The sequence below is a fragment of the Ambystoma mexicanum genome, chromosome 11, assembly GCF_040938575.1.
Source record: "Ambystoma mexicanum isolate Mex_15411 chromosome 11, UKY_AmexF1_1, whole genome shotgun sequence".
Taxonomy (NCBI): domain Eukaryota; kingdom Metazoa; phylum Chordata; class Amphibia; order Caudata; family Ambystomatidae; genus Ambystoma; species Ambystoma mexicanum.
The window spans coordinates 660073120-660088067 of record NC_090934.1 but is presented as its reverse complement, the minus strand read 5'-3'; the positions used below and the strand labels follow the sequence as shown (position 1 = coordinate 660088067).

Below are 14948 nucleotides of genomic sequence, written 5' to 3'. Positions count from 1 at the left end.
AGGTGAACAATCTCAGGCTGACATGGTATTCCCGGTTCATTCTCCAGACATTCAGGATCAGTGTCAGGTTGAGTCATCATTGATTGTCAGATGGAATGTGCCAGGGCAGTGTGCACTCCACAGGGGTGTGATTTCTATGTGAAGTAATTAGCCACTAGCTGTGTACGGGCTGCCTCCCCCCGTGCCCTTTCCCCTCCCATGCGCAGCGGCTGTGCATGTGGTTGGGGATGTGGGGCCACCACCATGTCCACGGCCAGGCCCCGGCGTGTTGCAACGTTGTGCAGGACACATGCTGCCACTATGATCCTGCACACTACTGGGGGAGCGTACAACAGCTGCCCGCCAGAACGGTCAAGGGAGCGAAAGCGTGACTTTAGCACTCCGAATGTGCGCTCCACTATGCCCCTGGTTGTAATGTGGGCTGTGTTATATCTTACCTGGGGTGGCGTGGTGGGGTTCCGAATTGGCGTCATCATGTGGGGGCTGAGAGGGTAGGCACTGTCCCCTGTGGAGGTGGTGATTGGTATCATTGGTGGGGTTGTGACCTTGCTCAGTATCCAACATGCATGCATGTGCAGTGGCATACATACTCACCAAGCAGCCATGTATCGCCATGCCGCCCAGCTTCTAGGTCCCGGCTTAGGGTGGACATTCGGTAAATGAAGCTGTCGTGGGTGGAGCCGGGATAGTTGGCATATACTGAGGTGATGATTCCCTTGGCATTACATGCTACCTGCACGTTGATGGAATGCCAGTGCTTGCGGTTCCTATAGATGTGCTCAGATGCCCTGGGGGGACGTAGAGCCACATGGGTGCAGTCGATGGCACCTAGCACTTTGGGGAATCGTGCCACAGCGTAAAAATCCAGGGCGGCAGCATGCCTTTCTGCAGGTGTTCTGGGCAGGTATATGTGCCTGCGGACTGATGGCCGTGCAGTGATGATGTTCAAGACCTGGTGTAGGCAGCGTGACTGGGTGGCCTGTGACACCCCACCCACTATGGCACTTGTCCGCTGAAATGATCCAGTGGCTAAGAAGTGCAGTACATTGAGGACCTTCTCCAGGGGGCTGAGTGCTTGGGAGCACAGGGTGGGTGATGTGAGGTCATCCTCCCACTCACTCACCAGGTCCAGTATAATGTGTGGTGGAAACCTGTACCTCCCATACACCTGGTCATCAGGCATCCCGAAAAGGCTGGTTCTGGGTGTGAATATTCTGGCCCTGACTATCCTCCTCCTCCTTTGGTAGCCCACTGCCACTGCTGCTAGGAACGGTATGTTCATCCTGGCGTCTGAGCTTGTTATTGTTAAAGTCCGCAAATTTATGCTTTGCGCGTGTTCTAGGCGAGCGTGTGACCCGCGCACCCCTGGAATCCAGTTCCCAGTCCAATAGCGTGTGGAAATTCACACGCACCACGGGATACAGCGTGTGACCCGCGCACCCCTGGAATCCAGTTCCCAGTCCAATAGCGTGTGGAAATTCACACGCACCACGGGATACAGCGTGTGACCCGCGCACCCCTGGAATCCAGTTCCCAGTCCAATAGCGTGTGGAAATTCACACGCACCACGGGATACAGGTTCGCTGACGTACTTGCGTGTGTAAGTGCCCGCGCACCCATTAAATACACGTACATAGGCCAATCGCGTGTACGCGCACTTTTGTCCAATTACACGCGATGACACTCTGACGTGCAGTATCTCCACGTGTGCCCCGTCATCACGTGCTGAGTGGGGAACACCCGTGCGGGTCACGTCACAGACGCGCTTACGCGCTGAGGGACTCTGGTCCAATAGAATCGCGTATGCGTGCTGACGCGCTTACGCGCTAAGGGCCTTTCCTCGGATTTCACGCTGACGTGCAGGATTTTCACGTGCCAAATCACTCCGTATCAAGCTGGCCACGCGAAAACACACGGAAGACCACGCTCCTGCCCAGAAGGCCGAGTTACTGCCCCCCAGTGCCCCGAGCAGCCTCCCACGTGCCATCTGCTGCTGCCTGCCTGCCTGCTGCCACCGTGCCCTGCCATTTGGTGCCTGCACATCAGCCATCTGCAGGGGTCCAGTTGCTGTGTCCACCCCTGCTGGAACTGAAGACTCCCGACTGGGATTACATCGCTCCACAGCCCAGCCCCAGGACCCAGTTGCCCACCCACACCTGCCTCTGGGGTTGCCATGTCCGGCACTTCCACATCTGGCACCAGTGGCAACCCCAGGCCAGAGGGGCAGAGGGGCACCAGCTTCACTGTCACCGAAGTTGGTGTCCTGGTGGAGCATGTCCTGGGGCAGTATGATGCCCTCTTTGGATCGTCCCGCGCCAGCAAGGAAGGACGGCAGAGGATCTGGGCCGACTGTGTGGTTGCCATCAACGCGGAGGGGGTGGCAACCCGCGACGTCCTGAAGATCAAGAAGCGCTGGGAGGACTTGAGGTCCAGGACCCTTGTGAAGGCCCGGCGCCTCGTGGAGGGGGGCCGGGGCCGCATGAGTTCCATCCAGATGAGGGTCCTGGAACGGGTACGCCCAGCGCTCCACGCCCAGATCCTTGAGAGGGAGGCCCGTCTGGAGTTGAGCGGTAAGTGTCCATGCATTACTGTGTGAGACAGGGCATGTTGCGGTGTGCTGGTTCTATGATACTTGCCTGTATGTGTGCCATGGGCCATGTATGCATGTATGTGTGCAGGGACATCATGGTAATGCATGTGCGACCAGTGATGTGTGATGCACATGGTTGTTGCATGTGTTGAAATGCCGCATGGGGAGCCCTATGCAGATTTAGAACATGAGAGCATGCCAGTCTCTGTACCTGGACATGGGTGGGGGTGAGGGATGGGTGCTGATGCCAGGTACATATATGGTAGCCATGTCTGTGTGCCTGACCTGCGTGTCTGTGACTTGTGCATGCCATGGATGCATGACACATGTGTGTGACAATGCACAGATTCAGTGAAGCAGCCAAATTACCCTTGTATCCGCTGTGTTTGGTGTGTTTGGGGCCAGATGGATGTGACTGAGGTGAAGTGTGTGCATGTGATAGGCATGAGCCATGATGCATGTGAGTTACATATCATTGAATGTTTCAAGAGTCCATTGGACATGCATGGAAATGTCCATGGCATGCACCATGCCTGTTACTGTGTGTGTTTTGCCTGGACTGACCCATGTGTTGTGGAGGGACATGATGGAAGTGTACTTTGACAGTGGTGCTCATCTGCTATTGCTTCCTGTCTAGGGGACCATTGTACAGTGCCCTGATGCTTGTGTTCTTTGTCTCCCTCTACGCAGCGGCTAGTGAAGAAGAGGGCGGAGACGGCGCTGTGGAGCAAGGCGGCGGGGATGCCCCCACGGCTGCAGCGGAAGGGGTGGGTGAGCCCCCACAGGGGCCTGCTACGGTGGGAGACGGTGAGGAGCCATCCAGGTTGGTGGTTTGCACAGAGGAGGAGGAGGCCGCCACTGGGGCACACATGGGGCCTGGTGGGGGCATCCCTGCTGGTGCAAGTGGTGCAGTCCAGGGCCAGGGGCAGGAGGCAGCACAGGTCACCGTGGAGGGGCCTGTGCATGTCGCTGTCCCTGACCCTGTGAGTGCACCACCATGCACCAGCAGGGATGCCCCGTCCCAGGCCTGTCCGCAGGTCGAGGGGATGTCCATGTCACCTGACTCCCCTCCACCTGCGGACGTGGGAACCCCTGGCCGTGCGGAGAAGGTCCTGATTGGGGTCGCGATGCGCACGGCTGTGATTCGTGATGCCGTGCGTGCTTCCCGGGAGGAGCACGCACGTCATCACGAAGTGCACCGTGCCGACGTGGCCCAATTGGGATCGGCCATGTTCGGGGGTTTCCTGCATGTGTTGGCCAATGTGGCGGCCCTCTCCTCCTCTGTGCAGGCTATCCACCAGTCGTTCTCCTTGCCGTCTTCCAGCCCAGATGCCACCAGGGCCCCCTGTGGACCTGCCCCGACCAATGCAGCCAGCTCGGTGGGGATCCCATCCCTGCCACAGTCGGGAGTCAGAGATCCAGCAGGGGTGGACACCACAGCAACTGGACCCCAGCAGATGGAGGATGTGACGGCATCATCGGGCAGGGCACGTGCACGACGGCGTCGGTGGTTTCCATCAGCCTGGATGCCGTCGTGCTGGCACAGGCAGTTGCGTCGGAGGCAGCAGCAGGCTCAACGTGGGAGGCATCATGGCTCGGGGCCATCAACATCAGGGGTGCAGGCATCGGCCGGAGGGCAGGAGAACCCTGGAATGGGAGTGGCTTCCGTGTGGGAGAGGTTGTGCCAGCGGATAGGTGCGGAGCGGCAGCGGGCAGAGGAGGAACGGCTCACGATGGTCAGGGCGGAGGACTCCATGCGGAGGGCGCTGAGGCGGGCTGAGTGCCTCGAGGGTCTTCGCAGGGAGTTTGAGCTTGACACTGCGTTATCCCTGCGGGACCTCGGGGCCAGGGAACATGCCCGCCTCCAAGCCATTGACCAGGAGTTCGATGATGCCCTGGCCCATGACAACAACCAGTGAGCCGTCCGAATAGCCCGCTGCCTTTGTATATAGTTGTATAGTTAGGGTTAGGTTTCCTTTGTTTTTTTGATTTTTTTTTGGTAGCGATTGGACAATGCACCACTTTTTTGTATATAGTTCAGTTTTTAGTTAGTAGTCATAGTTAGGTTTAATTTGGTTGGGCTCATGGACCCAGGATGATCTTCTTCATGGTTCTTCATTGGCTTATTTTAATTTTTCAGATTATTTTCTTGGACATTCATCTTGTTTTGTTTGATTTGCTTTGTGTTTTTTCTTATTTCATTTCCATTCTACTTGCTGTTCAATACATTATTTTTTTTTATTCTTCAATGTGTCGTATCATCTCATTGCTTTCAGGCATGTCATGTTGGGTGTTTTGTCATTCACTTGCAGCCATTGTGTGTGACAGACATGTGTTCAATTGCATTATTTAAATTGGAGGTGTAACATGTAATTGCCTTTGATATGTGGGTGGGTGTGATAGTTGGTTGGGCCTTTTGGCAGGGGAGGATGGGCATTACGGACATGATTGGGGAATGTTGGGACCAAGGTGCAGGGGGGCATGGATTGGACATGGGTGGGGGCCTGCTGGCAGGTGCCCCGCAGTGCTGGGGGGGTGGGGGTGGTGGGAGACATGGGTGGGGGCCTGGTGGAGGCTGCCCCTGGTGACTGGGGGGGTGGGGGTGCTGGGAGACATGAGTGGGGGCCTGGTGGAGGGTGCCCCTGGTGGCTGGGGGTGGTGGGTGACATGAGTGGGGGCCTGGTGGAGGGTGCCCCTGCACTGCTGGGGGGTGGGGGTGGTGGGTGACATGAGTGGGGGCCTGGTGGAGGCTGCCCCTGCACTGCTGGGGTTTGGGGGTGGTGGGTGACATGAGTGGGGGCCTGGTGGAGGGTGCCCCTGGGGGGTGGGGGTGGTGGGTGACATGAGTGGGGGCCTGGTGGAGGCTGCCCCTGCACTGCTGGGGTGTGGGGGTGGTGGGTGACATGAGTGGGGGCCTGGTGGAGGGTGCCCCTGGTGGCTGGGGGGTGGGGGTGGTGGGTGACATGAGTGGGGGCCTGGTGGAGGGTGCCCCTGGTGGCTGGGGGGTGGGGGTGGTGGGTGACATGAGTGGGGGCCTGGTGGAGGGTGCCCCTGGTGGCTGGGGGGTGGGGGTGGTGGGAGATATGAGTGGGGGCCTGGTGGAGGGTGTCCCTGGTGGCTGGGGGGTGGGGGTGGTGGGAGACATGAATGGGGGCCTGGTGGAGGGTGCCCCTGGTGGCTGGGGGGTGGGGGTGGTGGGAGACATGAGTGGGGGCCTGGTGGAGGGTGCCCCTGGTGGCTGGGGGGTGGGGGTGGTGGGTGACATGAGTGGGGGCCTGGTGGAGGGTGCCCCTGCACTGCTGGGGGGTGGGGATGGTGGGTGACATGAGTGGGGGCCTGGTGGAGGCTGCCCCTGCACTGCTGGGGTGTGGGGGTGGTGGGTGACATGAGTGGGGGCCTGGTGGAGGGTGCCCCTGGGGGGTGGGGGGTGGAGGTGGTGGGTGACATGAGTGGGGGCCTGGTGGAGGGTGCCCCTGGTGGCTGGGGGGTGGGGGTGGTGGGTGACATGAGTGGGGGCCTGGTGGAGGGTGCCCCTGGTGGCTGGGGGGGTGGGGGTGGTGGGTGACATGAGTGGGGGCCTGGTGGAGGGTGCCCCTGCACTGCTGGGGGGTGGGGGTGGTGGGTGACATGAGTGGGGGCCTGGTGGAGGCTGCCCCCGCACTGCTGGGGGGTGGGGGTGGTGGGTGACATGAGTGGGGGCCTGGTGGAGGCTGCCCCCGCACTGCTGGGGTGTGGGGGTGTTGGGTGACATGAGTGGGGGCCTGGTGGAGGGTGCCCCTGGGGGGTGGGGGTGGTGGGTGACATGAGTGGGGGCCTGGTGGAGGGTGCCCCTGGTGGCTGGGGGGTGGGGGTGGTGGGTGACATGAGTGGGGGCCTGGTGGAGGGTGCCCCTGGTGGCTGGGGGGTGGGGGTGGTGGGAGACATGAGTGGGGGCCTGGCGGAGGGTGCCCCTGGTGGCTGGGGGGTGGGGGTGGTGGGAGACATGAGTGGGGGCCTGGTGGAGGGTGCCCCTGGTGGCTGGGGGGTGGGGGTGGTGGGAGACATGAGTGGGGGCCTGGTGGAGGGTGCCCCTGGTGGCTGGGGGGTGGGGGTGGTGGGTGATATGAGTGGGGGCCTGGTGGAGGGTGCCCCTGCACTGCTGGGGGGTGGGGGTGGTGGGTGACATGAGTGGGGGCCTGGTGGAGGCTGCCCCTGCACTGCTGGGGTGTGGGGGTGGTGGGTGACATGAGTGGGGGCCTGGTGGAGGGTGCCCCTGGGGGGTGGGGGGTGGGTGACATGAGTGGGGGCCTGGTGGAGGGTGCCCCTGGTGGCTGGGGGGTGGGGGTGGTGGGTGACATGAGTGGGGGCCTGGTGGAGGGTGCCCCTGGTGGCTGGGGGGTGGGGGTGGTGGGTGACATGAGTGGGGGCCTGGTGGAGGGTGCCCCTGGTGGCTGGGGGGTGGGGGTGGTGGGTGACATGAGTGGGGGCCTAGTGGAGGGTGCCCCTGCACTGCTGGGGGGTGGGGGTGGTGGGTGACATGAGTGGGGGCCTGGTGGAGGGTGCCCCTGGGGGGTGGGGGTGGTGGGTGACATGAGTGGGGGCCTGGTGGAGGCTGCCCCTGCACTGCTGGGGGGTGGGGGTGGTGGGTGACATGAGTGGGGGCCTGGTGGAGGCTGCCCCTGCACTGCTGGGGTGTGGGGGTGGTGGGTGACATGAGTGGGGGCCTGGTGGAGGGTGCCCCTGGTGGCTGGGGGGTGGGGGTGGTGGGTGACATGAGTGGGGGCCTGGTGGAGGCTGCCCCTGCACTGCTGGGGTTTGGGGGTGGTGGGAGACATGAGTGGGGGCCTGGTGGAGGGTGCCCCTGGGGGGTGGGGGTGGTGGGTGACATGAGTGGGGGCCTGGTGGAGGGTGCCCCTGCACTGCTGGGGGGTGGGGGTGGTGGGTGACATGAGTGGGGGCCTGGTGGAGGCTGCCCCTGCACTGCTGGGGTGTGGGGGTGGTGGGTGACATGAGTGGGGGCCTGGTGGAGGCTGCCCCTGCACTGCTGGGGGGTGGGGGTGGTGGGTGACATGAGTGGGGGCCTGGTGGAGGCTGCCCCTGGTGGCTGCGGGGTGGGGGTGGTGGGAGACATGAGTGGGGGCCTGGTGGAGGCTGCCCCTGGTGGCTGGGGGGTGGGGGTGGTGGGAGACATGAGTGGGGGCCTGGTGGAGGCTGCCCCTGGTGGCTGGGGGGTGGGGGTGGTGGGAGACATGAGTGGGGGCCTGGTGGAGGGTGCCCCTGGTGGCTGGGGGTGGGGGTGGTGGGAGACATGAGTGGGGGCCTGGTGGAGGGTGCCCCTGGTGGCTGGGGGGTGGGGGTGGTGGGTGACATGAGTGGGGGCCTGGTGGAGGCTGCCCCTGCACTGCTGGGGGGTGGGGGTGGTGGGTGACATGAGTGGGGGCCTGGTGGAGGCTGCCCCTGCACTGCTGGGGGGTGGGGGTGGTGGGTGACATGAGTGGGGGCCTGGTGGAGGCTGCCCCTGCACTGCTGGGGGGTGGGGGTGGTGGGTGACATGAGTGGGGGCCTGGTGGAGGCTGCCGCTGGGGGGTGGGGGTGGTGGGAGACATGAGTGGGGGCCTGGTGGAGGGTGCCCCTGGTGGCTGGGGGGTGGGGGTGGTGGGAGACATGAGTGGGGGCCTGGTGGAGGGTGCCCCTGCACTGCTGGGGTTTGGGGGTGGTGGGAGACATGAGTGGGGGCCTGGTGGAGGGTGCCCCTGGTGGCTGGGGGGTGGGGGTGGTGGGAGACATGAGTGGGGGCCTGGTGGAGGGTGCCCCTGGTGGCTGGGGGGTGGGGGTGGTGGGAGACATGAGTTGGACATGGGTGGGGCCTGCTGGCAGGTGCCCCACAGTGCTGGGGGTGGGGGTGGTGGGAGACATGAGTGGGGGCCTGGTGGAGGCTGCCCCTGCACTGCTGGGGGGTGGGGGTGCAAGGGGACATGAGTTGGTGTTCATTAGTTCAAGGAGACATGTGCCTTTGCTGGGGGGCATGCCCATGGTGGGTGGGCTGCCTGCGGGACATGACCAGGGATGCAGGGTAGTCCCCTGTGGTGTGGGCTGCCTGCAGGGGCCGTGGAGGGTGTACAGGGTACACCTGGGAGGACCCACACTGTCAAATCACATGTGGAACTTCCCGCGCACCCCTGAAATACACGCGCCCAGGCTATTCGCGTGTGGAACTTCCCGCGCACCCCTGAAATACACGCGCCCCCAGGCTATTCGCGTGTGGAACTTCCCGCGCACCCCTGAAATACACGCGCCCAGGCTATTCACGTGTGGAACTTCCCGCGCACCCCTGAAATACACGCGCCCAGGCTATTCGCGTGTGGAACTTCCCGCGCACCCCTGAAATACACGCGCCCCCAGGCTATTCGCGTGTGGAACTTCCCGCGCACCCCTGAAATACACGCGCCCAGGCTATTCGCGTGTGGAACTTCCCGCGCACCCCTGAAATACACGCGCCCAGGCTATTCGCGTGTGGAACTTCCCGCGCACCCCTGAAATACACACGCCCCCAGGCTATTCGCGTGTGGAACTTCCCGCGCACCCCTGAAATACACGCGCCCAGGCTATTCGCGTGTGGAACTTCCCGCGCACCCCTGAAATACACGCGCCCAGGCTATTCGCGTGTGGAACTTCCCGCGCACCCCTGAAATACACGCGCCCAGGCTATTCGCGTGTGGAACTTCCCGCGCACCCCTGAAATACACGCGCGCCCAGGCTATTCGCGTGTGGAACTTCCCGCGCACCCCTGAAATACACGCGCCCAGGCTATTCGCGTGTGGAACTTCCCGCGCACCCCTGAAATACACGCGCCCAGGCTATTCGCGTGTGGAACTTCACGCGCACCCCTGAAATACACGCGTCCCCAGGCTATTCGCGTGTGGAACTTCCCGCGCACCCCTGAAATACACGCGCCCAGGCTATTCACGTGTGGAACTTCCCGCGCACCCCTGAAATACACGCGCCCAGGCTATTCGCGTGTGGAACTTCCCGCGCACCCCTGAAATACACGCGCCCCCAGGCTATTCGCGTGTGGAACTTCCCGCGCACCCCTGAAATACACGCGCCCAGGCTATTCGCGTGTGGAACTTCCCGCGCACCCCTGAAATACACGCGCCCAGGCTATTCGCGTGTGGAACTTCCCGCGCACCCCTGAAATACACACGCCCCCAGGCTATTCGCGTGTGGAACTTCCCGCGCACCCCTGAAATACACGCGCCCAGGCTATTCGCGTGTGGAACTTCCCGCGCACCCCTGAAATACACGCGCGCCCAGGCTATTCGCGTGTGGAACTTCCCGCGCACCCCTGAAATACACGCCCCCAGGCTATTCGCGTGTGGAACTTCCCGCGCACCCCTGAAATACACGCGCCCAGGCTATTCGCGTGTGGAACTTCCCGCGCACCCCTGAAATACACGCGCCCAGGCTATTCGCGTGTGGAACTTCCCGCGCACCCCTGAAATACACGCGCCCAGGCTATTCGCGTGTGGAACTTCCCGCGCACCCCTGAAATACACGCGCCCAGGCTATTCGCGTGTGGAACTTCAAGCGCACCCCTGAAATACACGCGCCCCCAGGCTATTCGCGTGTTGAACTTCCCGCGCACCCCTGAAATACACGCGCCCAGGCTATTCGCGTGTGGAACTTCACGCGCACCCCTGGAATACACGTAGCCCGCTCCCCCAGGCCCGATCGCGTGAGGAACTTCACGCGAACCCCTGTAATACACGTAGCCCGCTCCCCCAGACCCGATCGCGTGTGAAACTTCACGCGAACCCCTGAAATACACGTAGCCCGCTCCCCCAGGCCCGATCGCGTGAATAACTTCACGCGAACCCCTGTGATGCACGTACCCTGCTGAAATCGCGTGTTAGACTTCCCGCGCACCCCGGTATACACGCACACGTATTTTTTGTCAGCGGGTGTCCGTGTTTGTGGGTACCCCATTGCACGTCATTTTTCCTGGAGGGCCACAGTATGGGACATTCATCATGGCAGTATATAGGTGCTATTTGTTGGCGCACCTTTTGGCGCACATTTCTTACAGCCGCAGAGACGCTACCGCCTGCTTTCTTGTGGCGGTCGTGTTTGTGCCTGTGCGCTGGTTTGAGCGTGCGCTTTTTTGCCCTATTCTATTCCATGAATATGTGTTGTAGGCGAGCGTGTGGGCGTTCCGCGCACTTGTGCCCTGTACTTCCCCCGTGACGCCCACGTTTTGGCAAGTTGTTCCCCATTCCGAGTGTTACGCCCGTGTTCCGCCTACTTTTGTTGCGTGCGCCGCGCTATGTGCGAATTTCGCTGTGGCCTGTGCGATTTTCGCTGTGACCTGGCGCACGCTGTTAGATGGCCTGTGCGCCAACGTGCGCCGCGCACTTTTTTATCGCACATCCGCTGGTTTTCTCGCGCACGGCCTTCCATGAATCGACGTGCGCTGCTTTTTGTGCGATTTTCGCAATTGCACTGCGATTTTCGCTATTCCACTGCGATTCGCACGTTTTTGCCCACTTGCGCCGCGCTAATTATTCCATGAATCGGCCTGTTAGTTGTGAATTCAAAAGACAAAAGCAAATGCTGAAGCCAAATTGGGGGCAGTGGTCGAAGTGGGCGGCAGGGGTTGGGATCAGTGCTCCTCTACTTGTTTGTTTAAAGTTGTATTGTTCCAATACTTTTATTTTGAAAAGAAACCGTTCTGGAATAGTTTAGTTTTAAAATAAAAGTGTAGAAGAAGTTGAAACTTGCACTGCACTGAACATTACCTTAAACGGCAGGTGTATTTTTTCTGGGGGTTTGGATTGCACGTGGGGGAGGGTGTGGTAATGGGATTTGTGGGCAGCAGTGGCAGGCTAGCAGGAAACATAGTTCCACTACTTATTTTCGTACACTTCAACGACTGTTTGGGGGACAGGCGGCAGAGAAACAGTACATCCAAGAGGAGGAAGCCTGCATTGACGCTGCCACACGAAGAGGAGCAAGTTGTCAGATGGCCGAAGACCCTAAGTGAGGGAAGGATGAGGGTAACAAGAAGCAGATCGATGCAGGGGTGGACTGGGAACCAAAGTTTATCCAGAAATCATCTTCAAAGTGGTCCCATATTACACATGTTCAGCAAGCTCAACCCTTTTCTGATGAGAAAATGTGTAAGTAAAATAGGTTACCACAAAAAAGAGGCCCAGCGTCCAGAGGCCTATCGGGAAATCTCCAGAGTTTAGACCAGTCCATCGCCCAGATGGACCCAAGACGAGAGATGTAACAGAGGGCCCTGATGAGAGATCGAGAATGGGATGAGAATAAATAAGTGGTGATGCACACCGGAAAGGTGTGATTATGAAGTCTGGAGACAGTAATACAGGGATTAAAAGAGTGAAGAGAATTTTAAAAAACAACTATTAGAAAGGGTGAATATAACTGCATTGGGTGTATCCAAGTGGTGAACATAATGCATAGTAAGAGTGAGGAAGGATAGCTTAGGGGCAACGCGTTGGTCTTGGAAGCAAGACCACTCGCTGGTATTAAGCGCGTTATACAAGAACAATACATACAATTAAAATAGCATACAAAACAAAGCAAAAAACAACACAAAAACCTTTCATACTTACAACAATAAAACAATCATGCATCGCAGTTAAAACCAAAAAAATTTCCATAGGAAATAATTCCAGGTATGCTTTTAGCATTTTTCCTGAAAGGGGAATTAGTCAACTATAATTGTAAGAGAGGCAGTGAACTAATTTTCAGGAAGAAGCAAGTAAAGGGGAAATAGCAGAATTAGCTGCAGAATACACGACTCTCTAGGTAATTTTCAACATTTTGATTTAGAAAGTAACATTAAAAAGAAGGTTTACTTGCTCTCAGGTCCAAGCAAAATAACACAAAGATCAGTAGGGTTCATCTAATGGATGCAGGGACACTCCAAGTGAATAACATATTTGCTCCAGGTGTATTACCTAGGTACTCTGCAACGCTAAATAAAAATCTCTAGGTGCAGGATTCCTAGGGTGGTCTTGTATTCCGCTTTTGTCTTTTCCTACCACAATCTAAAAATGTCGCAAATATCTAGAAAGAACAGAGGTCCAGGGTAGGACCATGTGGCATTAATGGCAAGGCTCCGTTTTGTTCACATGTAGATGTTATGTTAAAGGTTTTTATACCGTATACTGTCACCGCCTGCGTTGCTTCTTGCTGCTCTGGCAATTCTGTAAAGCAAAGTGTAGGGGGGGTGGTTGGTTTGTAGGAATGAGCGGGAGAAAAGAGCGAGAGAGCTGTGAGGTGCTGCTGGCAGCCTCAGTTTGGGTTGACACTGTTCGTTGAGAGTAGGTGTGTTTTTCAGTTGGTAGCCGCTATGTGCTGTTGGGCGAGGCTATGTGCGATTTGTTTTGTTGTTGTGGTGTAGTGACGTGCGTGCGGTCTGTTGTGCTGTAGAGGTCTGGTTGTGTTCAGTTCAGGGTTTGAGAGGTGTATGCAGAAAGATATTTTTTTTGTAAGATTGGTTAGTGCCACTGTCCCATCCTGGCCCCTGTTTTTTCATTGACTGTGGTCCACAGCCCTTCCCATTGCACATTCTGGTGTGCTGCAATGGCCAAATGTTTCTCTGTTGGAGGCTTTCGGTTTAGACGAGTGTCATGTTTAGCTGCCAGGCCCAGCACTGACAACTAGATCGGCCCTACTCTCCTCGCCACCGCACCACATACTCTTACCTCCTACTGTTGTGTGCTCGGCCCCGTCAGATCAGGGGCCTCTTCCCTAAATGAGCTCCTGCCGGCCAATGTCCATCCTTCACTGCTAACTCTCCTCTTTTGCTCTCCTCTTCTTCCCTCTCCGCTGACCTCTGAGGGTGGTCCTCCTCTTTCTTCTTCACCCCCTCTCGCCCAGACCTCGTCTATCCTCCTCCTCCGATGCAATACTCCACCTCCAACCACTCTTTTAGCTATTGCCCCTCCTCCTTTTCTGAACTTCCTATAAGTGCTGTATCCAGCTTCTGCCAGCTCCCTTTACTATACTTTAACTTATTTGTTTATATTCTGCACTGAGATTCTTCAGTCTAGGGCTGGAGCCTATGACCATGAGTTCTTTTTTAACGTGGTTAAGCACCAGACCACTCATGCACATCCAGTCCTGAATGAGGTTATAGGTCTCATTAAGCACTCTTGCATCTTCCTGATACTCGTCTGTAAACTGAATAAGACATTGGGTATCATCTGTGTAATTGGAAAAGTAGATCTTATTCTCCTCTAGCAGTTGGAACAATGGCATTGTGAAAATATTATACAAAACTGGCGCCAAACAATCGCCCACCCACTGATCTTTTTTACACCCATCTCCTCCAACTCCTGCTCTGCTCTACACATTCTACCACCTCTGCTGCTACCATGTCCTCCAACAATATTTATTTTCCAACCACCTAAACCTTTTTCTTCCTCTCCAAGTCCTCACCACCTTTACACTGCACTGTTCGCCTACAGTTTCCTCCTCTGTGCCCCACTACGTCTCTTCCCATACAATGTCGGTTTCCTTCTCCAGCTCGCCACCAAAGGAGCTAGGCTGTGGGTCCTTTCATAAGTGCCAGCTATTCCCCTGGGCAGGATCATAGACTGATGGTTTGCTTCTGTAACTTGTGGGAGGGCTAGCCTGGGATTGGCTGAGGCCGTTTCCTTCAGGTGACTCCCTTGGGGATGGGTCTAGTGCGACATAGGCTATAAGAAGAGGGTGTCCATTTTAGTTTTCGCTAGGCTTCCTGCATACCTCTGGATATCTGCTCTGTACAGCTCTCACCACTAGGTGTAATCAGTGGGTCTGGTTATAAATGTGTGTTCGTCGTTGGGGGGAGGAGAGTTGGACTTTGGCTATGACACCCACACCTGAGATGTTGTGGAGGCACGGCGTGGGCGACAAAAGTACAAATTTCTATCGTTTTTATGCGCTTTTTGTAAGCTATGAAGTGTTGTCCTTGAGGGCTGCTATTTAAACAGTTTTGTTTCTACACTGTTTCCTTAAGCTTTCATTGGCATCCAGGAGTAAAACTGATAGTTTCTTACTTGATTTGAATGTTTTGAATTCAAGAAATGCTTTGAAAGGGCTCCTAAGTGAAACTATTTAACAATGTTCTGTTTTAAAGATAAAGCATTCCCCTTCGACAGTCTAAATGTGCACGAGATTCATAATTACAAAATTGCAGTTTACTCATGCTGAGTTTTCCCGAGTTATAAAGATACTGAAATGGGAATATGGTAGGCTGTATGTCTGCAGCTATGTGTGTATTTTCCACACAGTTGTTTTCAAGCTGGCAGTCATTCAACGTTCTGTCATGCTATTTAAGAGGATGAAGTGGGCTTTGGTATCCCTT

At 57.6% G+C, this 14948-nt stretch overlaps 1 protein-coding gene across 4 annotated transcripts in view; it reads right to left on the bottom strand.

The window, feature by feature from the left end:
* The window catches only part of METTL15 (methyltransferase 15, mitochondrial 12S rRNA N4-cytidine), a 1712973-nt gene that overhangs the window by 123847 nt on the left and 1574178 nt on the right, over positions 1–14948 (bottom strand). The gene's annotated exons all lie outside the window — the stretch shown is intronic.